This window comes from Corapipo altera, unplaced genomic scaffold (assembly GCF_003945725.1).
Source record: "Corapipo altera isolate COAL_440 unplaced genomic scaffold, ASM394572v1 1b, whole genome shotgun sequence".
In the NCBI taxonomy this organism is placed as follows: Eukaryota; Metazoa; Chordata; class Aves; order Passeriformes; family Pipridae; genus Corapipo; species Corapipo altera.
In genome coordinates this window covers 5566796-5593258 of record NW_020884881.1, presented here as the reverse complement: position 1 = coordinate 5593258, position 26463 = coordinate 5566796, and positions in this window count along the sequence as shown.

Here is a 26463-nt window from a genome sequence, read left to right as displayed (position 1 = left end):
TATTTTTAAATAAAATTTTTCTTGCAATTGTAGCAAGAACACTAACGTTAACTAAAAAAATCCCAAGCAAAATTTCTCTATAAACGATAGTCTGCCTTGATCATTTTTAGAAAATATAGTTTCATACTGGGTCTAGCTGAGATGGAGTTAAAATTCTTCTCAGCAGCCCATAGTGTTCTGTGCTTTGCATTTCTGTCTAAAACACTGTGGATAAAACAACAGTGTTTTGGTTATTACTGAACAGTACTTGCACAGTGTCAAGTGTCAAGTGTCAAGTTTTTCTCTCTCTCTTTATTTCTCTTAATTTCCTCTGCCCAATGCCCTAGTGAGTAGGCTGAGGGTAGGCAGAAAGTTAGGGGGATCATGACCAGGATAGCTGATTCAACTTCAGCTATGGGATGTTGCATACCATATGATGCTGTGTCCTGGAGGAAATGCTTAGGAAATGAGAGAGGAAAAGGACATGTTACTGATTATGGTATTTGTCTTCCCAAGCAGTTGTTATGCAAGGCCCTGTTTTCCAGGATGCAGATAGACATCTGTCTACTGATGGAAAGTCATGAATGAATCCCTTTTCTGAATTCTTTTTTTTTTCTCTTGCTTACACACACAGCCTTTGATTTCCCTATTAAACTGTCATAATGTTGATCCATGAGTCTTCTTATTTTCTTTTTATTTTCTCCCTGGTCTGTGTATGGGGGTGAGTGAGAAAGAGGCTGTATAGTATTGTCGGGGGTCATCACACTATAAATTTGAAAAATAATATTTTTTACTCTACAGTTTTAAAAAAAAAAAATTATTCTCCCGTCATATCACAGTATACATTGTTAAAGTTTTTGTATGTCACCTATGAACTTACAGACAGACAACTTTCCATACAGACAACTAAATCTTACCTTTACTTACCATCAGATTTAAAGTACATGTCCCATTATCCAGGGCTCAGAAAAACCATGAACAGTTATATACTAATGTGTTTGAAATTTGGCTCTATGTTTGCAAATGAAACGATACAATTAATGGAATATATTGAAACTGTTTCCCAAAACAAGATAGGTCATATAAAATGGTGGGTTTTTTGCTTCTTTTGTTTCATTTTTGTTCCTTTGTATCTCTAAACAAAGGTGTTAAGATAGAGTTTTAGTTAAATTAAACAAGTAAAAGCTGTACTTCTAGGGAGAATTTGAACGAAGGGGGAAAAAATCTGTTGATCTTGTAATCTAGCCTAATGTGAGTGAAGTATTTCTAGAAAGACTAACTCCTATAACCAGATTTTTCTAATATTTTTTAAGCTGAGTACTTCGCTCACAGTCCACAACCTTAATTCTGGCGTCACAATGTCATGATGTAACTAATAATATGCTACAGCTGTTTTTAAAAACTCTAGTTAGTAACAAAAACTCAGGCTCTTTCAGGTTCATTTAAAGTAGATTCCAGGTTGTTCGAAAACATGAACACCACCACTGCAATCACAGATATCTCTGCTGCAGCAAGAAAGAAAACCCACGCCCTGTAAGTGTACTAGGCTTAAGCATGTGTGATCCAATCCAGCAGGACTGGAGAATAAATCTGAAGAGTAGACTTTTGTTTATGCATTGACTGTTAAACATGACTACTGTAAGACTGAACTGATAATTTTCTTTTAACAACATATTGTTTCAATATCTATATCCTGAACACACCTTCTCCCTACAGAATATTTGTGAAAAAAGATATCCTGTTCATGAAGATCAATCTCATGGTCATAAAAGGTTTATTGGGAACAGAAGACTATGTTCATAATATTAAAGAGTAAATATGTGGAACCTTAGTATTTCTAAAACACTGAAATAAGATTCTTTGGAGTATGAGTTTTTGTCTACTACTACTTTGCAAAATATGTGTAAAAGAGAAATATAGGTATATTTCTATAGGTAAGAGCATAGATATACACATCAGATGAAAATTTGTGAGAACTTTCAATAATGAATCAGAAAGAATGGTTATGATGATGCATTACTTTTGCCAACAAAATACACACTACCAATAGATTAGAACTTCCTCTGTCTCTGTAATTGCTAGATTCTTGCCTGTAGCTATGGCTTATTAAATTTTTAGGGTCCCTAGACTACTGAGTGTTGTAACTTGTCTATATTTAATGCTTTCAGCATGTCATAACTGTATAATCTAATATAAGCATTGTACCATTTTTCTATCTTCTAAAAATTTACAAATCTCACCAAATAATTGTTAATTTTAAAAAAATAATGAAAAATAAGCAGTTTGATTAACTGGTTGAACCAAATGTGTTTTGGAGTTACCAAGATTAATGAATTACAGAGAAAGATGGTAAAATTAATAGTGTCCCATATGTAAATGCTCCCTGCTATCCATGCTGATTTTGCGGCCAAGAAAGTATTTTAACTCTGGTATTGGTACATAAAGATTATATTATACTATGAAGTTGCTAATACAGAAGGTCACCAGCCATGGATAAGCAGCACTAGTTTGAAAGTAATTATCAAACTACTCAACTTATGTTAACATTCAGTTATCTCTGAGATAATAAGAAATTTTATATATAAGATCAGGAGAGACTTAGAAAACATTAAAATGTCTGTGCTATCATCTGTGATCATTTGGTTTGCACACTGTTTCAAGTATCTTTATCCTTTTGTGTAGTTTTAACCCACTGACTTATATAGTTTGACCTCTAGAAAAATCTTGCATGGGTTTAAGTGTTTGACTTGACAACTGTTTCATGCCCAGATTACCATCTGATTTCAACAAAGTATTCACATGTGTCATATATAGTTCTTTAGTAAAAACCACATCTTGTTAGAAATACAGTTTCATTTTAGTACAAGGCACTGAGAACAGTAGTACTCTTAGAAAAGTCAGTGTCAAAGTCAAAACCCATCATGAGATGAATCTGAAGGAAGAGAACGAATTTACCTTGAGAGAAGATTTTCTGACTCCATGTCATGCTTTAAACCTGGATGAAAACAAAGTACCACACAGCCACTTGCGCACTCACACGCTCCCAACCCCAGTAGGACAGGGAGAAGAGTCACAAGGAACATAAATCCCATGGACTGAGATAAGAAAAAAATTTAGTGATAATGCAGAATTCAACTCTGAATTCTGCAAGGACATCAAGATGTACCAAAAAGACCTCATTTTTTCCCAGAAATATGCACCTAAAAAAAAAAATAAATCACACCTATCACTAAGACTTTATTCTGTAACCACTCATCTGTTCTGAACACCTACATGTGCTGCTTTGACATTTCATATTTATAGACATTGAACTGTATAAACATATTCACATGCAGAGAAGTAATTGACAATCATAAAATTATAGATTCCAAAGTGTAGTAATGTCTATATTTATTTTTTCTGTTTGAAAGCATGACCAACAGGTGCTTTTTACATAACATGGATAATCTGCTGAAAAATCTTAGTTGTTCTATTAATTTCCATCTTGGAATATATTTTTAAACCGTATGTATTATCTTTTCTAGCTTTTCCCCTAATTACAGCATCAAATGACTCTTTTAGTTTATTGTTTAGCTTTCTCTTCCACCAATATAGCAACACATCATGAAAATGTTACTCTAAGGAATGTAAATATTGGCAGGTAGAATATTACTAAAATGAATGGATCAAATAAATCCAGTTTTCCTTGTTCTTCCTCTCCCAAATTCACTAGTAGACTTCATTTCTTAGAACAGTGAAAATTGTGCAAAGTTGCTATTGTCTGTCTACAGGAACTACTGTTAGTCCAAAGGCCTCAAACATCATTACTTGAGTGAAGTATGATTGTTAAGGAAGACTGAACCAATTTCCCATGCTTTGCCTTTGGCAATAAATACAGTACTATATTTTACAGATCTCTGACTTCTCCTCAACTTTCTACCCAAAAGCTTTGAAGCTACTGTAATACATGCAGGAGAAACACTACTTTAATGACATTAGTTTTTCTGTGTGGAAAAAGATTCATTATACTTACATAAAAAAAAAAAGTAAAACACTTGTTAATTTTTTTAAAACCTGCTTTTCAAGTGAAAATGAAATTGTTAAATGCATTTAACCAGGACAAAGTGATTTACTCAAACATTATTTATTTTAATTTGTCCTTCAATCTCATTTAGTACATGTATTGCCTATGGCTGCAATCAGAGCTGCTTAGTATCCCTTGAACCAGATTAAAGATCAAAATCCTTCTTAGTGCCAGCTTATTGCATAGCAAATACAAGCTCAGTGCAATCAGCAAGCTTAAAACAAGACTCAGATGTTAGTAAAGCCAGTGGAGATCAAGAAAGAAATGCAGCAAACAAGGTGACCCAGAACTGAATATCAAAGGCTCTTTCATATTTTCCAGTTCTGGCTAAAGCCATGAAGTCATTCGTGTGTACATAGAACTATCCCCAGAAGAGATAGTTGTTTGGAAATTTAAACCTACTTCTAGTTTACAATTTCAACCGTGGGATCTATTTTTACCACTGTTCATACATAACTTCTTCTGTATGCTTTGTACACATATATCAAAGCACACTCTACCAACTTATTACAGGAACAAATAGCTCATTTGTTCTTTGTGGTTTTGTAATGCAATAGAGGTTCAAGATGAACATAGATAATTAGGAACAGCCCAGAATTATGGTGGTTTTGACATTCTCTAATGAATAGAATGTTTCCTATTCACCACTGTGCTATTACTGGTGCTATTATTTTTTAGGACTTCATATGATTCATTCAAAACTTGTCTTTCTAGATGACTTTGGGATTGTCTTGCACAGTTTGTGTTGCAGTTTAAAATGTGCTATTTACTTATTTATTCTTTATGAAACAAAAAGAACCCAACCCAAACACCATAGACTTTGAAAATTATCGCAAATTATGTCTTATCCTGCCATCTATGAAGTTAATAGAAAACGGAATTCAGCTTTTTCCCCCCATTAATTCAAGTTCTCAAACCAGATTTTTATGCAAAACTGCTAATAATCCTGTCCAGAACTTATTCTTTATTACATTCCTAAGAAAGAGACCACATATTTTTTGGACAAAAAAAGTTACTGAATATGTCAGGACTTTATGAAGAAGGAGTTTCTGTCATGGAGTAGATACACATTTACTCATGTAATAAGAGCTTATCTATTGGATAATTTCAACTGGGACAATTTGTGTCAGCCATCAAACAAAGGGATGTGTGCCTATCAAATGAAAAGGAGTATGTTTGACCATCTGATTAATGCACATACAGTTGTGCAGGTGTGCAAACAGGTTTGGTAGCAAGACTTACATTCCCAAAGAGTGCCAACACCTGATGAGAGACAGTGTATTTATAAACAGCTCATAGCATCTCTGAAAACAAATGATTTAATGTGTCTAAAAAATATATGCTTGTATATTTGCTGATTTGTTTTTGTTTTGAAATGAAATGTAAATCAAAGAGCCCATTCAAGAACAAGTTGAATCTATATCTAATTTTGTAAATTAGCCCCTTCCCAAACATTATATAAGTTAAGTGCTTGTGTAGCATAGGATTAGTATATAGGAAGTTGAAATTTTTAAAGGGTATTAATATTCAGTAATGGAACTGGGAAAATGTTGTAACTTTGCCTTTTAAAAGTATAGCATAATGATGTTATATGTTTGTGAGGATCCAAGTTCTGGTGTTCAGATGTACAGACATAAAACGAAGAGATTTCTTTGCTATAGCATAGCAACAAATGGAATCTCTGCCATATATTTTGATTTTTAAAAATAATTTCTATCCTCTTACTGTTCCTGTAGAATGTTCGAGTTAATTATCTTATATTACAGATATTTTATTTAACTTGCACCTCTTTAAAGACAGAGAAAATTTTCATTTTTCCTTGTTCACACAACTGAATTTGTCCCAAAAAACTTTAGGAAGTGCACCTTGATATTTTAATAACATTTCACTGTGTTGTAGTGCCTTTTTTAACAACAATGTTGTTACATTAGTTACATTTGTTGTTACAAAGACTTAGAGGAAGCATAAGCTTCAGGCTATAGAGTGGTGCAATACCCTTGCATGCAAACTAAAAGGATAAAGAAAATACAGTCTAGATTTTTTAATAATAATTACTTTTTTTAATTAAGGTGACGTATAAGGCTGCAACAATAGTACAGCAACTATATATGTATAGTTACAGTAAACAGGAACAAACCGGAACCCAAACTCACCATCAATAAAACCCACTCAAATACCTAAACCTCACCAACAAAGAAGTTTCACTCTGTGTTTACTCTGGGAGCTAAGTCTTTTCTTCTATCAATGTCTCTGTTGGGAACATTGATGAAATCTCTTTACATGCCCAGAATCCAACTGTACACTGTGTTCTGAATCCGGAGAACACAACCTCGTACTATTAAAGGTCTTGGTTTAGGAAGAAGGATTCCCAATACTGATGAACAAGTTGCAATGAACAGTGAGATACAGGTTTCTAACACTGACATTCACAGTACTTGATACCCAAAATGTTTATAAAAGTATATATATTAAAATGAATTTTGGCACTAACAGAAGAATGGAGAAAAACATCTTTAGGAAACAGGATCCAAAGGCTGTAGTAATCTTCTTCATGTAGAGACTGAAGTCATACATTTGGTTCCATCTGGCTCATTCCCTAGTTTTTTTCTTCTGCAGCCACACAAGGAGGACATGCTAGTGTCAAAGTTTTTCACTGGAGTTCAAAAATAAGCATAGGTTAGATGAGTCCTCTCTCCAGCTTGGTCGGAAGTGTTTGAATCCATATACTCCTAAAGAGAACTGTTTGCTTGCTTTAGATTATTCCATTTTCTATAGAGTATTAAAGAGATTGCTGTGTATCCAGAATCCAGAAATACCCTACCATCAAAATATAAAAAAGTCATGTTTTCTAAAATAATAGCAACACTGTTATGAACTTGAAACAGACAGGGATAAAATATTTGCCACCTAGATATCATCAACAGTGAGTGTTTGGTAATTAGGTGTCAGACAGAAACTCTGAGTGCTTACAGGATTTTCTGGGCCATTGGACAAGATGGTTACGCCTAAAATATTCATGGATGGCTGATTTTATGTTCATGTAGATATTCAGAATTGTTTTTTCTGAGTGGATATCTGCCTCTGAGAGCTGTATTCTGATCCAGGTTTAGGTAGTCAGTCTATCTTCTTTCCTTAGATGTTTGAGAACTTAATGGGAGAAGTACAAGAGGTAAGAGGCAGAGTGGTGTTGAAGGTAGTGCCATCTTGACCGTAAGAGTTTGGTAGTTAGAGCTTTCACTGGGTAACGAGGGACCTTCATATAGCAATTTTATTATATTTTCTTACACTTCTGTCAGTTAAACAATCTGAAATATATATAAAAATATTAGTTTTAATCAGTGGTAATCCTGAAAAAGCTGCTTCTGATATATTTCCCAAGGACACATGTTCAACCATCTCCAGGAGAGCAGGGCCCCATCATGTCTAACAATTACTTGGAAAGACAGAGAACATTCCTCTAAGTACTCCCCTTTCTTCCTTCTTCCCCTCACTTTGCATACTGAACATGATGCCCTATAGTATGGAATATCCCTTTGGTCAGTTTGGGTCGCCTGTCCCAGCTGTGTCTCCTTCCAACTCATCATACACTCCCGTCTCCTCACCAGTGTGGCAGTACAAAAAGCAGAAAAGGCTTTGTCTCTGGGAAAGAACTGCTCAGCAATAACAAAAACATTTCTGTGTTATCAACCCTGTGGTCAGCACAAATCCAAAACATAGCCCCATGCTAGTAACTGTGAAGAACATTACCCCAGCCAAAACTATCAGACTAATGAAAATGATACTTTTAGTTCATGTCCCTTAAGTACTAGAATACTGTGGATGCTTTTTACAAAATATTTTTTTATGGACCCCTTGAACTAATCCCGTGATTAGGGCACAACAATGCACATAAATTGCTGGAACAGTCCACATAAAGTAGGAAATAGGTCTCCAATTCATTAAAATTTTAAGACAGATCACAGATGCATTCCCTATATAGCCTATTAGAGTTACTGGAGATATAGTCTCAATTCTAGCTGTGTAAAATTCTACATTTCTGTAATGGACCTCAACTGGTGTCAAAAGGAATTTAACAGTTATAGAACTGAATTTATAGACTGTTTAGCTATGCATTTTAATATACTCTAATCTGTAAGATTAATTTTTTTCTTTCATGAAGATAGATTTTTTTCTTTAAGTTACTGAGCTTCCTCCAGGCTTTTCTCTGCTGCTTAGCATCTTACAGAAGATTTATAACAACTTATAGAAGCAAGGGTTGCACTAGGAAAGGCAATTATGAACAAAAATGTGATATCTTTAAATTTGGAGAAGACAAAAGGTTGTCAGTGTAAAAGAGAAGTTTAAGGAATGTGACTGTTTCATTATTCTACTAGAGTTCATTTATTCAGTGTTTTAGGAAGAAATTTTTTAGTTATAGAAATTTTCTGCATTCCTATAACTAGATTATTCACTGTGTAAAATTAAGTAGATATTGTAGTAATTGTTTTCTTTTTTCTACAGGAACAGAAAGAAGGATTGTCAGCATTTTTTAACTATCTTTTAAACTTTTACATGCTCTAAAAATTCTATTTACACTGCGACTATGCTTCTCTATACTTTACAAAAAATTACCCTTCCATATTAATTCATTTAAATTCTAAAATGGCCAGCTTTGTTCTTGCATGGATAGTAACAGAAATACAGGTGGCAAGCTAAGCAAAAGAAGATACAAATAAGTAGTGGACAGTGTGTTTTAGTCTTTCAAAAAGGATTGCAGACTCACAGACACATACACAGAAATTACTTCAGCAAAACTTAGATCTCTGAAAAGGGTCAGTACAGTTACTTTCTTAGAAAGGCTGTCTGTTTGACTTTTACATCGAATGCAAATTACACATTTCCTCGTTCTTTCAAAATGCAATGACTTTATAATTGCTTAAAGCTACCAGATTTTGAAATCAGTATGAAGGTCTTTACCTAAGAGTGTATCAGTGGCTTACTGAGTAAAAGCTAATTTAAAGACTTTATAAGTGTCCAATGAATGCAAAGTTTCAAAGCAAAAGACAAAGTTAGTTGGATAAGAACTGTGGGATTTTTGCATCCCTCTGACCTATTTTTGCTGTGAAGTCATTTGAATAAGTTCATAAATCTAGTCCTATTTTTTTGCAACCATTGTGAAAGAGTTTTGATTAAAGAGCTTTACTAAGAATGGTTTTGAATTAAAGTATGATTGCACTTATTAAGATTCTTTTTAATACTTGATTTTCACAAGTGATGTGGAAGAAATTTTAATTTTAATGTCATTACCGAAAAAGGATTTTTGGAATGGAAAAATAAGCTATTATAACAGAAACTTATCAATCCCACAGAGTAATATAACAATATAGAGTTGGGACCTTATTGGAACAAGTCATTAATTGCTAGGGAAGGTTATTAAAACCTGAGTTACTAACCTGAGACATGTTGTGATCACACATGGTAAAAAGTAGATGGTAGACTAGCCTGTGACAGAATGTCCTTTGTTCTTACATTTAAAGTCTTTTAAAACCTAGCCCATTACTTCAACAAATTGAATAAATCTTGTCAGAGGATGTGAGCTGTCTTTAGAAATACCTTCAAAGCATTGGGGCTTACTTGTAAAGACTGCTCTCATCTAGTGATTGTAGCTTACTAGACTTGAGTGGTGCCAGCTGTCGTGTATGCAGCTGAAGTTAGGTTGTTTAAATGAAATAAAACTACTAATTTGAAATTCTACTGAAAACGGACGGGTGTGGTTTTTAAAGAAATGCCATGAAGCAAGCTTTTTTTTTTTCCTTAACTCACAAAATTGTAAGTGTCCTTCAAACTTAGTCCAAAATTTCTATTGACCTCAAGCTCTTTGTTTACACCTTTACAATTTATCTGGAAAGAGGTGAACGGTGGAATCTCTTGAACTACAGGCATAATAATTTTTTAACACCTATATTGCTGCTACTTCACCTGTTACCCTATAGCCCTCACAAGATTTTAAGGTTAGAAAATCCTGAGATTATCTGAATAAATACTGAACAAAAAATGCACTGTAGACATAAGAAAATGCTGTATTTGAATTAAATTATATGTTCTCAACAGATATTCAGTCTCTTTTATAAATGTCAAATGATAAAGAATTCACACCTTCCGTGGCTACATTATTCCATTGGTTAATCATCTTCGTAGTAAGAAAAGGTATGCTGACTCTTTATTAAATTGACTCATGAATTAAAATGAGCCATGAAACATAAACTTCTGGTAAAAATTTTTCCCCCTCTTTTTTTCCCCAGTCTTCTGCAACTAACTTGCTATAGGATATCATATGTATGCATGCAAATGTATTTGCTTTCATTTATTTATAGAAAACAAACTATTTCTGCTATATTATTCTGATTTTTCCATTCTGGAAAACGATCTCCTTAATGGCTTTAAAAAATTCAAAGTTTTTATTATAGAAAGTCCTTTCAAAAACCTGATTCTAAATAATTGTTCAAAGTCATCCTGGAAATTTTTATTGTAGTGACTGCACACAAACTTTTCAAGACTCAAATTTGTCTCCGAGTCAAATATAAGATTTTCTGTCTGATTCTTCTTTCCTTCTCTAGTTGATAATTCAACCATGTTTTGATTTTAGTTTATAGCAAATATTTCTCATTTTGGATTACATATAGACTACATATATCAGTCGAAACTTTGAACTACGTTTCTTAATTACCTATAAATTGTTTGACAATAGAAGCCTTGATATGGCACTAATATCATGAAGAAACAGAACTATCTCATATAGAGGATATAAAAGTGTTTATTAAAAAAATTATATAGTACAGAAACATTGCTACGGACTGGAGGAAGAGTGGCTGGAAAGTGACTCAGCAGAAAGTGGGAGTGCTGGTCAATAGTACCTGAACATGAGCCAGCAGTGTGTCCAGGTAATTGTGGCCAGCGGGACCAGGGTAGGGATCATCAACCTGTACTTGGCACAGACGAGGCTGGACCTCTAATCCTGTGTTCAGTTTTGGGCTCCTCACTTCAAGAAAGTCATTGAGGTGCTGGAGCGTGCCCAGAGAAGGGCAGCAAAACTGGTGAAGGGTCTGGAGCACAAGTCTCATGAGGAGCAGCTGAGGGAGCTGGGGTTGTTTAGCCTGGGAAAAGGAGGCTTGCAGGGGACATTATTGCCCTCACAACTACCTGAAAGGAAGTTATAGCAAGGTGGGGGTTGATCTCTTCCTCCAGAAAACCAGTGACAGGATAAGAGGGAATGGCCTCAAGGTGTGCCAGGGAAGGTTCAGGTTGGACTTCAAGAATGCATTGGATAATGGGCTGTTCAGGGAGGTGGTGGAGTCACTTCCTCTGGAGGTGTTCAAGAAATGTTCGGATGTGGAACTTAGTGCTATGGTTTAGTGGGCATGGTGGTATTCAGTCAAAGATTGAACTCTATGACCTTGGAGGTCTTTTGCAACCTTAATGTTTCTATGATTCTAATTTGACTCTAATTTACAGACAACACATTTTTTCACTGTTTTTGAGCATGAGAATAAGCTTTACATATAAATAATGTACGATACAGATATGAAAAACCTGCAATAAGAATATAATAATTAAGAAAACAGGTTAAGAAGATTATCATTGTCCTGTTTCTCATTTGATTATATAGATATTTTGGAGTTCCTACCCAAGCAAAAATTCCAATACACATTTTATCTGAGAAAAGCCTAAAGTAGAAGGGGAAGCATTAGCATTGTGAAAACAAGCATTTTCTGTTATCATCTCTGAGCCAATGGAAAATCTCAATTAAGTCCAAGGCAGTCTGTATCACCTTGCTTCTGGATAATGAGAGAAAGCTCATTATAGGTTAGATTTTTTATGATGGGAAGGAAAAATGCTCTTAACAGATTCATGAAAAAGAAAAGACTGTTTAACCCTTCACTTCAGAAGCATGGAAAGATGTTTTTGCAGTCTTTCTACGCTAGAGTTTACTATAAGTGTAAGGTATGATGAGGAAAAAAAAACAGTAAGGATTTCTTTGGTGTGGTGTGCTACTGCTGGAATTTAGAAATAATCAGTAAAACTGACAGTTAGGCATTTCAATATCTAAGCATTAATATGGTAGGAAAATTTAACATTGAATCACTACACTATAATTTCAGAATAATCTCCTTATGTTAAAATGAATAATCAAGGGTGGAATAAAGACATTCAGTATTGTTCATTTGAGATTAATCATATTCTCTTACTAGAAAAATAGAATTCTCACAAAATATTCTGCAATACAATAAACATGTCACTAGGTTTAAAGGTAAGAGATGTATCTTTCCAGAGGAAACACATTTAATTTTCTAGAAGCTCTTGTATAATTTTTTTCTTTTTATAGCTAAACTAGAAATCTCATAATTAATTAATCAAAGTAAGTTCATTTGAATTTCTCCAACATATTTTAATCACCAAGCTTTAAAACAAAAATGCATATAGACACCTAAATTTAAATGGAAAGTTCTTAATCTAAGTAGAAGTTAAGACCTTAAATAATCTTTGATTCCCCTATCTTTGAAAAATCCTAATCAGTATCTGAAAATGGCTTTAACCCTAAATCCCTAAACTGTGGCTACCAAGAGGTTAAGTAGTTTTATGGTCCCTTTAATTTTATTTTTTTTTTTGACTTATGAAAAAGATTTCAAAACTATGTTTGGTTAATTTAGTATAAAGCTTCATTTCATAGCTGCATACAGAAAGGTGCTCAGCTTTCTTTCAAAGTTAAGAGATTTAAAAAACATTAATGTGTTATACATTAATGTATGCATGTATTTTATTTTATTGATACATCTGCATGTAGCCATAGGCATGCATGAATATACCTACACACAGAATGAACTCCTACACCTGCCAAAGATTTGTAGCTCTTTTGAATGAAAAGTTTAGTTGGAACATCAGGCTACCACTCTCTTCCTCATCCTTTGAAGGTGACTTGGTGCCTTTCTTTTTTTTTTTTCTAAGCGCACACAATTTCCTTGATCTTTTCCATGACTATTGTATTAATCACCTGTGATTGACACAGTGGCAAGGTATTTTCGCAACTTGGTCTTCAAGTTCTTGTCATGTTATTTAGTGTGGCAGTAAGAGATGTTTTTCTGCCTCCTTGAATGCAAAACCAGAAGTGATCTTCTCAGTTGCCCTGTGATACAGCACTCAGCTGGACTGTTGAGTAAAGTAAAATTTATGAAAGTTGATAGTGCAAACTGTATCACTAATTGTAACCTTGGTAACACTGGTCTTTTCATTCATTTAAAAGAAGAAATGCTGAAAGAATGTAGAACTATAAACACAAAAATACCAATTGATTTATTACGCCTTATGTGCTGGTAACATTTGTCATGTGGTAAGAAAGAAAGAATATTTAGCGAAGTTTTATTTGTCTCCCTGGTTCCCATTACTTTAGCTAATGTCTAGAAAGAAAAAAGCCAAATCTTAATGATCCAACAGTGCTCTCTGGTGGCATGAAACAAAGGCATTTTATCTTCTGTAAAAAATATTACATAAGTCCAGTACACAAGTCCTTGAAGACTGGTAAGTGACAGGAATTCTCAACAATTGTGATAAGAAAAATAGAGCAATAAACAACTTCAAAACCACCAAGGCATGAAATGCAAAACCTGGTTTAGTACAGTAATGTAAATATTAAAAAATAATAATATTTCTTGTCCAGTAGATATTTTAGACTATTAATGTTCACAAGGAACAAATTCCTTTACCATGCATGCATTTCCAAAAAGTGAGAAAAAATATACTGCATATTAGTATATTTTATCAAGAAATAATTTTGAATGTTAAGAAACACTTTTTGTTTTAATTTGTATTCTCTTTAAGTAGGGAGAGTAAAAAAAAAAAAAAATAAAATAAAAAAAAACCCAACAAAACTTAACTAAATGAAATACAGTGTAGAGGTGAAACAACAGTTATAAACCTGAGTTATTAAGCTGATGAGATCAAAAGAGTTTGCTTTGCTTTTTGACACAAAGACTCTGTCTTGGATTCTCATTGTGTTTTTACAGTCACAGGTAGATTCTATCCCTAGCAGCTAACAATTGTTAGGTCATCCTGCTTCAAGTTTCCTTTTCTGTTTTTTTTTTTTTTTTTTTCTGTGTTAGATTTTCCATTTTTTTTTCCTTTTTTTAATCCTTTAAAGGTTTGGAGTCATAATATATTATGTATCAAAATAGTAAAAAGTAAGGAAAAAACTCCCTAAAGCAAAGGTAAATTTTTTTTCTGCATTATTTGCTATCTCAAAAGAATTCAAGGTAGACTTTTGTTTCAGTGAGCTTTAGACTGTGACACAGAGACTGAAAAAAACTCGAAAACTGCTGGAAAATGGATAAGGATATACAAAATAAATTTTCTTGAGATACATATTTGAACCTGTAAGTCGTATTCTTCTAATGCCTCTCCACATCAGATCTAAAATTTTTCAGCCATTTCAGACTGTTGATTTTAGGGCTAGGTGGGGAGTAGATAAATGAAATCTTGGAGAAGGATAGTGAAATTGACTGTCATATAGTCTTTCTTGAGTTGGTCTTGAAAAAAAAAAAGAAAACAGTTTTAGTTGGTTTTAATTTTACTTAGACATAAAAATTATTCTGACTACATACTTAGTTCTTCATTTGTTTTTACTGTGAAGGTATGAGATTTCCATAAAAGATGTAGGATGAATTCCACATTTATCTTTCTATTTCATTGAGAGGTGACAAAAAGGTGGTCAATGACTTACGTGAACATAATTGTCTGCTACCATATGGGTTTGTCCAAAGATAACCTATCTGGTTTGTCCTTTTCTGACATTCAGAAAACTACAAACCCCTTTTTTACCAACCCTGATCAGATGCTTTTGGGTACCCTCAGGTACATCAGTTTCTCCACTGCTTGTATTTAGCCAACTGACTCAAGTCTTACTATTGTACAGAGAATGACTTTAGGACGTTACTGCATAATGCAGGAAAAAAATCCAGAGAAGTATTATTTTCTTTTGAAAGGTTTTCTCTTCTTACATTTTGTGGCAAAATATTTAACATACTACCTCTCTGAGACAGAGGGAGAAGACCTTCCAAAGTATTTAGTGAGGACAATGAAATAGTATTGTTGAGTTTACTTATAGAGATTATTACATGAATGGGTTGAAATAAAGCTGAATGGCTGAATTAGGTACAGATGTTCCCAGTGAAAAACATGCAAGTAGCTCTTCATCAGAACTATCAACATACCTGCAAAAAGGCACTTGCCACTTGTTAGTCTGAAGGTTGAGTGAGGTTGGTGATGGTCACAATCAAGGTTTAGAGTCTGTGAAAAGTAAAGGAGTTGAAAAGCAGAGCTGGCTACTACTTAGGACTGTCTTAGTTATGTTTGCCTCTGCTACTTAGAGTTGTGTTTTCAGTGTTTTAAGATTATGTCCTTCCTAAAACTCAGAGTGGTGGAATAATGTGAAGGGTGAAATTCTGCCTCAGAAAGACATCAAAGAATATTTAATTTTGATGCACTTGTTTGTTTGTTTGTTTTATTGTAGTAGGGTTTGGGTTTTTTTGTGGGGAGGTGGTCATAACACTTGTGATATACAGCAAAAGAACCAAAAAAAAAGAGCAGAAACAGGAGAGAGAGCTCAGGAAAGAAGTGTTCTAAAACTAATATTTGTCATGCATGTTATTAATAGAGAGTATAAAATGTCAGTGGAAAAGTAAAGGTGTTATGAAGACTGAATTGCACAGTATCTATGTAAAGTAAATACTTCTTATGATACACGATTTATAAAATATTGTAACAGTCTCAAAAATAGTGTAACATTCCTCTCTCATCCCCTGATAAAACAGAATGCTTAATTTACAATGAATCAGCCCTAAGGCCAAGTACTGAATGTTTCATTTACATTAAAAAGGTTTGGGAAAAAGATCAACACAAGAGATAAAGAAAAGACAGGAGAGAGGAGGTGGAAACAACAAAATGAATCAGAGTAGATATATTTGGGATAAGATACGTATATCATTGAAACTTAATTCCTACTGCAAAGACAAAACTGGTAAACAAGGATATAAATGAATAAAAACAAAGGAGAATGCCAATGTTGAAGGAATTAATGATTATGAATTGAAAAGCATCTTACCAAGGTAATTTCACAAAGGTAGGAATTTACTACATGGCTTGTCAGTATCCTATTTTTTATCATTTTACACTTTCCCCAGTTTGTCTCCCATTTTATAAGTGATAATTGAATTGCTGATTAGCAACAACAACAATCTAAATTTTCAACATTTGGCTAATGCTAAAGGTCATGCTAAAATTGAAAACAGGATAAACTGACAGTTTTGTCCCACCACCTTTTCCTTAAGTATTAAATAGAGTTAAAACAGTTCATGCAGGTTGCCTTTTCAGGAAACCTGTGTTTTTTGACAAATTTATGTCACTCAGTGTCTGTGTTTGAGAGCTGATATAACAAGGTGGATCCCCAGGTGGACTTTGATCAGCTATGAGACTATGAAGTACTTAATGTCTCTTTTGCCTCAGTCTTCATCAACAAGTGCATCAGCTGCACCACCCAAGTCAGAAGGCAAAGGCAGGAACTGGGAGACTGAAGAACTGCCCACTGCAGGAGATCAGGTTTGAGAATACCTAAGGAACCTGAAGGTGCACAAGTCCATGCAACCTAATGAGATGCATGGTGTGACTTTTAGAGATATTTGTGTGCAAGGCTAAGAGTTGGACTCAATAATCCTTGTGGGTGCCTTCCAACTCAGCACATTCTTTAATTCTGTGATTCCAGAAACTCTGACAGACTCCAGAGTTTCCGACAAACTTAAAATTATGACTCTTTTATGCAATTACATTCAAAACTATTTTTCAGGTTATATGAGATAGATCAGTGTTTCTCTCAATATTATTATTAGACTGCATTTGCAAGAACTTAAACACAGCCCTTGCAAGGTAGAAGTTATTGTTTTGTATCTTAGAACTGTGATAATAAGATGAATTTTGGCTAAATGAATGAACTATGTAATTCATACTAGACAATTTTAAATTCTGCTACTGCTAAGGACCAAAACAATTTTTTTAATTTCTAAATTAGTGTGTCCTTATAGATCAGACAAATAATAATCACATTGCCTCATAATAATTAAAGTATTAATTATATTTCAAATATTCATTATATTTGGTGTGTTTTAAGCTAAGATAAATCTGTTTAATGTGTCTATAAACATTCTCCAATGGATTTGATAAAGTATCTATTCTTCTATAAGGGGTGAATAAAAAGAAAATGTATTTCCCCAGTAATCTTTAAACCAACAACACCAGAAAACAGGTATTTGTGGATATAATTCATTGTAGAATCATAGAACCATAGAAAAATCTAGTCTGGAATAGACTTCCAGGGCTCATTTTGTCCAGCATTCTGTTGAAAGCAGAGCCTCAAGTCAAGATTTCCAGGGTCCTGGTCAAACACCTTGTCACGCTGAACCTTGAGCATTTCTGGAGAGAGAGATTCCATCATTTCTCCAAACAACACATGACAACAATTGTCACAGCAAAGCTTTTATTATATTCATACAGAATTTCCCTTGACGCAACCTGTGCCCATGGATTTTTGTCCTGTCACTGTGAATCTTTGTGAAGAGATTAATCCATCTTCTTAGTAACTACCTTTTACTTAATGAGTGTGATTGGAGTATGGTTCCTCTCCATCTACACTAAATCTGAGTCTTCTGTTCTCAAGGTGGAACAGACTCATTTCCTTCAACTTTTTTCTTCATAATTTCCCCAATTATCTCATCATCTTGGCAGTTCTCTGTTATTCCCTATGGTTATACCAATGTCTCTCTTACATTAGAAGGATCAGGACAGTTTACTTTTCCAGGCATTCCACATGTTGAGTAGTGTGGAATAATCGTATCCCACAGTGTGCTGGTACACTCTTTCAGATGGACACCTGGAAGTAGTTACCCTTCCTTGCTTCCAAGACACTCTTCTGAGTCAGATTGATCTTACTGTGCCCTAAGTATCCCAGGCCTTTATCATCAGAGTTGCTTCTCAGCCATCAGTCCCTAGCCTCTACATACAGAGTTTATAATTATTCTGTCACAAGTGCAGGACTTCACATTTATTTTTGTTAATCCTTATGGAATTCTTGCTGGTCTGTATCCAGCCTGCTGAGATCACGCTAAGTGGTGATTTATCTGTCCAGATTCAACTACTTCTCTTCTCAATTTGACACTGTTCACAAACTTGGTGTGTATTGAGTCCTGACGTTCAGATTGGTCATAAAGATATTCAACGGTATTGAAGTTACTGACCCCAAGGAACTCCGCTTGTCTGATTCTGAGTCACTAACTCCCATCATACTTCAAGCTCAGCAGTTTAGCCACTTTTCCACCAATTTTACCATTCATCTGTCCAGTCCATATCTTAGCAGCTCATTAGCAAGGAAGCTGTGTGAGACACCAGATCAAATGCCTGGATAAAATCAAGGCAGATCATGTCCCCCTCTCTTTCCTCATCCACAGAGCTAGTTGTTTCACCATAACAGGCAATTATGTAGAGATCAAAAAATATTTATTTTAATCAGGTGTCACTAGCATGAATTTTAATCACTCAATGATGATCTGAATTATCTGACTTAATTACCTGATTATGCTATGTTGAAGTATTTCTATGACCTTTTCATATCTAATTTTAATATCTAAAAGGAATTAAATATATCTGTCATGAGGTAACCTTTTACAATGTGAAATCACTTGCTTTATAAAATTTGTCAAGTTAATTTAAAAATGAGTTTTTAAATTTACATCACAGAATGCTTGTCAATTGTTTTGTAAATCTTTTTTTTTTTCTTTTTGTTTTTTGATTTAACACATCCTAAATATAGAGTTAAGGTATGTCATACTCTTTTACACAGCTATGATTTTATCAGTACATTGAAAATCATATACCTTTTTGTGGGAAGTATACTTATTCTGATGTTTCAATGTTCTTGAAAGCTGGAATATATTAAAATATTTTAGCTAAACAATAAATTTTCTAAACTTGCATAGGTGTTACTTACTCTGAGCTAGTCTTGCATGTTTTATTTAATAAATTAGGGTTAATTTACATCTGTCAATCACTTTCACTTCAGTATTTTTCGTTTTGTTTTTACTGAAGCATTTCTTGGTTAAAGATCTTGTTTTGTTTACAACGCAAGTAATGAAACAACCCGTAGTGAAAACATAGTTTATACTGAAATTGTAGTGAAAATGATAGTTAAGAACAGTACTAAGAATTAAGAAGGATCACTAAATTCCTCACAGTTCCTCCTTTAGTCCGTAAGCTAACATGTTACTCAAACATGTTTAACTTCTATTCAATGCTTAAGTAAAAGTCCATGAAATGTTAAAGAGATTAAGGATTTTTTTTCTTTCAAAATCCTGTTTTGAATTTGTGGTCATTTTGTTATGACTGGTAGAAGACTAAGTGGATGCAAGCGTACGTTTTGCCAGAGACAGGTATTTACTTTTCCAACTGAGGAGGGCTAAGGTACTTGTCACAAAATTTTCTCTCACTAATCATTTCTTCAGAAAGGTGTGTTAAGAGATGTATTAAGTACATAACAATGCTCTACACTACTTGATCTCAACTAGCTATGATCTAGAAATGTGCAAGGAAATTTTTCTCTATCTCTACAGGAATTAAATATGAAATCATAATTTAAAAATATCTACAAAATAATTTGCCTAAGACTTGTTAAAGTCTGAATCCTGTGGGATTAGGTCTGTTAGGTCTATGCAATAATTATAATTGTTTGCTGCAGTGTCTGAAAAATTATTGTTTTCTTCTATGTGGCATTCTGAAAGCAAGCTATTATTTTGATTATTATTAGGAAGCTAGGGTGTTTAAGTCTGAATGTTTAAAGAATTCTATTTTAAATAGTTTATTAATATCATGAGATTATGAAGATTAAGAAAAGGAAAACATGATATTTCATCTTTTCTTGCCATATTGCTTCTGATTGTTCCCAAACAGTTCCCTAAGAGCTGGAAAGTTGACCTAACCATTTTTTCATTTTTATCACTTGGGAAGGCAAGTACAGACCTATGGAATACTGTATTCGGTGTACAGAAACCTGAAGAAGTAAAGAGCTCAAGAACAGAATGATTAACAATGGTGCTTTATTGTTGCTTATAATTTTAAAATGTGTTATGTTTTCAATGCACTATTATATTTATTATATGTCATCCCTTTTTCCTTTTTCTTCCGTGAAGAACTTCTGACTCCTTCCTTTTAAATCTATTATTCTTGTATATGAAGACAATTGTGTCAGCCATCTTTAAACTTAACAAACCCACATCTTCCAGTGGTTCATGATGGGTTTTCTAGTCTCACTCTTAGTCATTCTCATTGCTCATCTCTTGATATTTGTCAACAAATGTCTTGAAGTGCTGCGATCGAAGTAGGTAAAGTGTTTCAGATGAGGGAATATTACTACTAGTAGATTACTAATTAATCCATGTCTTTGTTTATACAGTTCTATTTTTTTCAGTTGCAACGATAAACTGCTTTGAGCATGGTTAAACCCTCTTTAAATTGTTATGCACCGTTCTCTCCAGCTTTGCAAACCTTCTATTTATCCAGTCATTCCTATCTTGTATTTCTTCAATGAATTCTTCTTATGTGTGTGGCAGAGCTCATCCTTATGGAATTAATTCATTTTTTCAGAACCCTTTTAAAGTATTAAATATAGTTTGAAATACTAAGTTTATGTGATGATGTGCATTTAGTCCAACTCTGATTAAGAGAAGTTTAAAGTCATAATGTATGTCAGTAATTGAAAAATAAACTTGTACTGAATTTAAAGCAACTCTCTGTTGAAATGAAATTATCATATTGTATCTAAAAAAAGATCTAACACTATCTCTTGTCTGACAGTGGACAGGAAGAGTTGTCCATCATTAAAAAACAGGGAAAGTATATGAAGATTTTTTTTCCCAAAAAATCTCCTCTTACATTCATTCATCTGTAGTTTAGAGATTTCCTGACAGATTCTTCTCATCTAACATTTCATGTCTAATGAAAATATAGTGATTCTTCAATATTACATTCTAAATATCAGAAGAATTCTCTTTCATTTTCTGGGTTGAAATCCACCAATATCTAGCAAAAATAGTATTTCTGAGACACTCCACAAATATCTAAGGGGCACTTGCCAACATTTATTCTTAGAAATAGTTTGAATGGATTCCAGATTTCTCGTTTTCTCAAAGAGTATTACAGACTGTGTGTGAACATCAAAGACATCTGTGGAACATTGATAATAAATACACATCTTTTATGTAGTATAATTACTGAAAAGCATCATTATATTTTTAGGCTGTCTACTGACAACAGTCACATATTTTTGTTTTTTCTCTTATGAGACTTGAATTGAAAAAAACCTCTGTAAATAATGGAAATAGATCATTGTTTTAAATTCTTTCACTAGCTTAGGTGCATTGGTCATAGTCTATATTGGACTAGCTTTGAGGATATTTTTCATTTTTTTTTATTATACCTTCCAGAGAAAAGTGTAACAGTGTAAGGTACCATTTGCCATCAAGCAATTATTCAAAATTAGAACCTAAACTGATCCTAAAAGGGAAGACTCTGCTGGCCATTCTAGGAAAATTGTTGCCTGGGCTGAAGTATTACCTGAAGTGAAGAACAGTCTCTGACCATCTGGGAAAAGGACATATCACACCTTAAACATGAGGACAGAATGAAAGTTCTATTAGTACAATTTTCTTTCATGAGTAATAGATAAATGTAAGAACAAAACACTTTAAAAGTTCTTGATTCAGTACAAGAAGTGGTACATAAAGGGTATATAAATCATTGCATGCTTCTTTTCTTTTTTTCCCCCCATATTTTCCCTTTTTTTTTTAAATTTTATTTTATTCTGATGTGAGAAGCCATAATGGAGGTCTGATTATAAGGGAAGAATACTGAGGAGAATATATCTGCTGAAATACTTACAGGGAAAATGCCTATCAGATGGGAACTCTTACCCTGGGAATTAGACCTATAAGCCAGAAGCATCCTTTAGAAGTGCAGCTGGTAACTCTCAAGCATGGTTGGGTACCTAGAAACTTCCTAGAAACATCCTGAGATTTCATCAGTAAAACAAAAAACAGAAAACTGTAACAGTGACTTATAGTCTGAAAAGGTGAAAAATAGTTTGTGAAAAGGGGAAAATATCATGAGAAATTAAGAATCAGTAAATGCCATTTGCTGTTCTAACTGCAAGAACAGGAAAACAGTCTGGAAAAATAAAAATTTTGTCCCATAGAACAAAAAAATATCATCATCTCTTGTGTTCCAGGTAAAAACCTATAAATTGCCAACATCCATTGGCTGCTTGAAGTGGTAGCTTTCTATTCCCTCTTATGTCTCTACAATATAAAAATGATTTATTTTTTATCCAAAGTAGAGCTTTTCTTTCTGAGAAATTCCTGTGTGCATATACATTTCCCCTTCCTCAAAAGGTCTGAGCAAGACCCTTTTAGGAGATCTTGAGCACCCGCTGGGCTCAAACCAGCTGACTCCAAATTCCATGATGTGGATCAGTACCTTCTGGGAATACCTCTGGGGTTGGTTCAGTTAGTCCTCCCACTTTTGGGGCAACTGAGTCCTCTCTGGGATGTTTTGATTCCCTTCTGAAATCTGTTTAATGTACTTGTAACTGTATGCATTCATATAAGTAAGCTATCATATCTGCTGTTACATTATTGATAAGTCACTTTATTACTGATAAGTTTGCAGTAACCTGTAATTCTATAAGTGCTTGTGACTGCAGTTATCTATTCCTGCTATTATTAATTGCCACAATACTATTGACAGTTGCTATTATTGATTACTGCCATACTATTTATTGTTGATAATAATTTTTAATAGCTGAATATGTGTGTATATATATATGCTTTATTAATTTATATATATATATGTCATTAGTGATTTTGAGGTTTTTTGTGTTTGTGATAATCTCTAATCATTTAGTGAAATTTAGGGAATAAATCTTCTGTGTCCTTGTGTTTTATGGATTCATATGAACCCACAGTTGTAATCTTTATTACTAGCAGGCTAGGAAATCCTTTAGGCTGTGACATATGTAAACAGATTTTACTTTTGAATCTAGAAAAATAAAAGAAAAATAAACATAGATTATTACAGGTTTTTACCAGGTTTGAATTGTACCAGGAACAAGAATTGCAGCTTTAGAGTGGTTTCTCATGGACATTTCTCTGAGTAGAGATGATTTGTTTACACCTGTGCTGCTTTTGGCTGGGATAAAGCTAACTTTCTTCACAGTGGCTAGCATGGGGCTGTGTTTTGGATTTGTGCTGAATACAGGATTGATAAAATAAGACGTTTCTGTTATTTCTGAGCAGTGCTTGCACAGAGCCAAGGCCTTTTCTGTGGTACTGCCACTCTGGCAAGGGGGCTGGGAACGCATGGGAGGCTGGGAGGAGACACAGCTGGGACAGGTGACCCCAACTGACCCAAGGGATATTCCAGACCATCTGACATCATTCTCAGTATATGCAGTGGGGGGGAGAGGAAGAAAAGGGGTACATTTAGAGTGATGGCTTTTGTCTTTCTAAGTCACCATTACACGTGATAGGGCCCTGCTCTCCTGGGAATGGCTGAACACCTGCTTGCCCATAGGAAGCAGCAAATTTATTCTTTGGTTTTGCTTTGCTTGCATACACAGCTTTTGCTTTCCCTATTAAACTTTCTTTCTCTCAATACGTGAGTTTTCTCACTTTTAGACTTCCTGTTTTCTTTCCGATCATGCTGGTGGGGAAGTGACTGAGTGGCTGCTTGGGGCTCTGTTGCTGGCTGGGATTAAACCACAACAACCCCACATTGAACAAACCTTGCTTAATTTTTCATGACATTGAAAACAACATGAGAGCAGTGCAGGTCACTTTACAGTCAATTTAAATAACAATACTAAGTAATCCCAATTATACCTAAATTTTAGTAGATCTAAATTAGTACTTGGAAGCACTTACCAAATTAAAAAATATATATATACATATATATATATATGTATATATATATTAGGCTTAGAACATAGCAATGAAGTGAATTAACAGCTAAAATTGAAGCAAGGAAAAGGTGTATTATTTACACCTGGAGATGTTTGACAGATACGACTGTGAATGATCCTGCTGCAAAGCTTATGGTTATGGCAGAAAATCTACTCCATAAAATAAGAAACCAAATAAGATTCCTCACGTAGTCTCGTTCTTTAGAGGTTGTATGCATGAATAGTACCAAGAAGAGCGCAAAACCTCTGGGAACATACTTGTGTTGAGATGGATGCTGTCAATCAAGTGTATCCCACTGATAATGAAAAAGAGAAATTACTGTTTGGAAATGATTTGTTATTGAAGTTCTATCCACTTCTCAGCTTAATCCATAAAACCATTTGACTCTAGCGAAGGAACAAGATCCCATGTAGTAGCCTGATAAGAGAGAGAAAGTAAAAAATACTGTTATTTACTGTCATGGAAAGATCAGCAGCTCCTACTCTCTTTTTGGCACTGTAACTGCTAAGACAGGTTTTATCTCTCCCTATCGTGCCTATCACTAAATGTGGAACTCTCATTTCCTAACTCACCACTTATATCCTATATGGCTACTTATGTACTCCATTCTGGAGCAAAGAAATTCATTAGTGATGTGTATTGGGTTTATGCAGCAAGGTATTAAGGCATGTGTGTGTGTGTGTGTGTGTGTGTGTGTGTGTGTGTGTGTGTGTGTATGTGAAGGGAGAAGGTGCAGAGGTGGCTACTGTAAGAAGACACAAGAAACTGTCAGTGTTGGACAGAACCAGTTCCAGTCAGCTCCAAGACAGAACAGCCTCTCGCCAAAGCTGAGTCCATTAGTGATGTTGGTAGTGTTTCTGTGATAACTTATTTAACAAAAGGGAAAAAAACCACTGCACAATAGAAATCGTGTGAGAGAGAAGAGGGAATATATATGAGAGAAACAGCCCTGCAGACACCATGGTCAGTGGAGGAGCAGGTAAAGGAGGTGATCCAAGTGTAGGAGCAGAGATTCCCCTGCAGCCATGGTGACACAGGTTGATGCCTGCAGTCTATGGAGGACCACACTGGAGAGATATGCAACTCCTCACGCTGAAATTTCATAAGAAATCTTCACCAAAAAATAAATCTGAAAAAGTTCTCAATGATGTGCTGTTGACGTTGCAATGCATTCCAGACAATACCAGGATAGAAATTCTGGTCAGGTTGTCAGGTTGAACAGCTATTTTTCTTTTCCAGCAGATCTATTAAATTTCAGGATGAGTGACCACTGTGCATGGTCTAAATAACATAACCATACATATTTGTGTTAAAATCACTATGTATGTGTAATGTAAAGGCACCACAAATATTTGAGGAGTGTAGGGTACACTCTGTCTGTGTAGATTCATTGTATAGCATAGATGCATTAGGCCTAGACTATAGTTATTTTCCTTTAAATATCACCTGTGCCCGTGCAGTAGGTCTGAAGCTGTTGGTACCTCACCACTCTACATGCCACTATGTACTACAAAGCAAATTAACCCAATATACAAAGTGCAGGAGATAAGCATACAAATCCTACATAATATGACTAACAGGATCTGTGTGAATTCCTCTTAACATCCACATTAAAATTTTACTTCTAAGATTCTTTCTTTCTTTCTGTGGTTACACTGATTGATGTTAATACCTAAAGTGGCTTTAAATATTAGTGTTAGGCGGACAACATACAGACTTATTGCTACTTTAGGCTGATAATTCCTTGAGAAATCCTGTTTCTGCACTTCTAGCATGTTTGATGGTGATTCAGCAGCAGATATACTCCAGCAAGTTATCTCTTTACATCTTGTAGACTAAGTTATTAGAATATCTCCATCTGCTTCTAAAAACTTAATGGTGACTTCTGTCTTTACCTAAAATTTAAATAATTACCATACAACATCAATTCTTGCAAGCATTATGGTTTAGCATTTGAATCAATTTCTTTTAACACTGAAAAAGTATGGTATCAAGAAGTTTCTAATAAAAGGCCACAGGCTTCAGAACTAAGGTGTTACAACCAGTGTTATTCATCTCTTTCACCTCTTTTACAAGGAGTCCGTATAGTGAATATGAGTGGTAAAGATAACCTTTATATTCACAGAGATCAGTTATTTCAAAATAGTTAATGCTCTTACTCTGTAAGATTAAATATAACCTCATATCTGTATTTTTTCTTCTCCTTTCTTTCCCTCAAATACTTTGCTGTTATTATGGACTTCTCCTAATGGCAGCTGATAAGTTTTCCTTAATATTCTTAAGACAAGCTAAATAGAATGAGAAATATACATTAAGTCATTGAAGGTAAACATACAAACT